Source organism: Echinops telfairi, unplaced genomic scaffold (assembly GCF_000313985.2).
Source record: "Echinops telfairi isolate 266 unplaced genomic scaffold, ASM31398v2 ScPeMD7_7425;HRSCAF=8463, whole genome shotgun sequence".
NCBI lineage: Eukaryota > Metazoa > Chordata > Mammalia > Afrosoricida > Tenrecidae > Echinops > Echinops telfairi.
In genome coordinates, this window is record NW_022111325.1 from 1,278,758 (window position 1) to 1,281,014 (window position 2,257).

Below are 2,257 nucleotides of genomic sequence, written 5' to 3' on the forward strand. Positions count from 1 at the left end.
CATTCCTCGGGAGAAAGGCAGGGTTTTCTACTCCTGAGAAGAGTTACAGTCTCAGCAATCAATAGAGGCGGTTTGACTCTGTCCTGTGGGGAGACCGTGTGTCCACATTGACTGGATCGCACTGAGTGTTGTTTAGCATGACTTGGAAATCTGTGCCCAGGAAGATGCAGTTACAAAAAGCCCTGTTTGTTTCAGGTACCTCCAGAAAATCCATTTCTCGGAACATGGACCATCTGGAGAATCCTTCTCAAGGGAGGGGGCCTGGGGGCTTAGAGGGTAGTGTGACCCTCGAGGTCTGCAGTTCGATCTTGTCAGCCACTCTTCAGGACAAAGATGAGGCTTTCTACTCCCCCAAAGATCTGCAGCAACTGAAAGAGGCAGATTTACCCTGTGCTGTGGGGTCATGAGGAAGCTGGGTGGCAGAGTGGCTCAGTGTTGGACTGTGATCTGTAAGCAGTTTGAAGTCACCAGTCACTCTGAGGGAGAAAGACAGGGCTTTCTACCCCCGCCTGCTCTGCCCGCTAGGGTCACCAGAAGGAGGCACGACTCACAGGCAGTGGCTTGTCTTTGCCTTGTCGTAGGCTAGAGTCGCTATGAGTCAGAAGTGACCGCGTGGTAGTGACTTTGGGACTTTGTTTTCCTCTCTCAGAGCAGTTCATCCCTCAACTGACTTCTGAGGAAGCAATCAAAGCCCTCTCCTCTCTCACTGAAGCATCACCACAGGCACCTCTGCTCAAAGCCCCCAGAGACAGGCCGAGGGCAGGGCTGGCTGGCCCTCCGCTTCTGCAAGCTCACGGCCGCAAACGCGTCACTGAACAAGCGCGCTCTGCACATGCGTCAGAATCCACTTGATGGCAATGAACGACAAAATTTGCTTTACGCAAAGTCGGCTCATTTAACCACACATTCGCGACAGCAACTAGTGCTTGCAACTCGGAGTCCCTGGAAGTGCACGATAGCTGGGGATAAAAGGGGCTGTCTCCACGAATGCCTGCGCTAAACGAACATTAGCTGTCATGCCACAATAAAGGGGCTGGGGCAAAAATCAGGCACACTAATTAAACACCTATGGGAAAATTAAAAGCTGGGCATGCTCAGACCAAAGCTAGAAGTCATCTATGACCAGGTGAAGGGAAACCTGGGCCCACACACAATGCTGGGCACAGGACATCACACAGGTGTGCCTAAACTCAGCCAGTAAGATCAACCAATACCCTCATCCACGCCTTGCCAGCCAGTGGGGATAGGAGGGGATAAATAAGAGGCTGAGGGCAGGGCTCTCTCTCAGGTGTGCTCTGCCCGCAGAGGGTGGGAATCTCTGGCTTGCTGCTCCGTGTAAAGGCCTGCAGGCTCTCTGGGCTGCATTCTCTTGGCTTTCTTGGGTTTTGCCCTCGTGCGTGGGATTTCCAGCTCTGGGTTCTGCATGGGAACTTTCCCACAATCCCTCTGCCAGGGGGCCTTGCCCGCTTTCCAGGGATGGTGTGTACTTTCTGAGACTGTAATACCTGAAACTTCCCTTTCCCTCATAAAAATTACTTGGATTTACAACGCGCTTCAGCCGCATGGATTCTTTCAGCACTGGGAAACAAGAACAGAGGCAAACCACCCCAGAAACCTAACAGGAGGACAAATGGTTTACGTGTTAGGCTCTAAGAAGAAAGGCCAGGCAACCCACTCCCCAAAGCTCCCAGCCACGAAGACCCTGGGTGTTAGTCTGGGTGGACTAGAGAAACAAATCCAGAGACACTTATGTGTATAAGAAAGAGCTTTACAGAAAAGAGTAATTGTATATTAAGAGGACATCCCAGCCCAGTCCAGATCAAGTCCATAACTCGGATATTAGCCCATATGTCCGATACCAGTCCATAAATTCCTCTTCCGAGGAATTTACACAACACATGCGATGACACTGAAGGCAGGAAGATCACAGGCCAGTGAGAGGAAAGTCTTGTGGATCCAGTGGTGGAGGAAGCATTTCAGCACTGGCGTGGGTCTCCACGTGGCTCCTCCAGCTCCAGGGCTCTGACCTCATCAGCATAGCTCAGTAGTTCTCAACCTTCCTAATGCCTCGACCCTTTAATACGAAATCACCTTTTTACCCTTTACCTGAACTTACATCACCTTTTTACCCTTTACCCGCTGCTAGTCACCCCCTACTAAATCCTCGTCCCGGGACCCCTCTGCATCTGGCAACGATGCAGCAGCAGTTACAGCGCTCAGTTCTGCATCCTCCAGGCTCCGGGTCTCAAGCAGCTGC

At 51.8% G+C, this 2,257-nt stretch overlaps 1 pseudogene; it reads left to right on the forward strand.

Annotated features, from left to right (window-relative positions):
- The window catches only part of LOC101663259, a 3,635-nt pseudogene that overhangs the window by 1,020 nt on the left and 358 nt on the right, over nucleotides 1-2,257 (forward strand).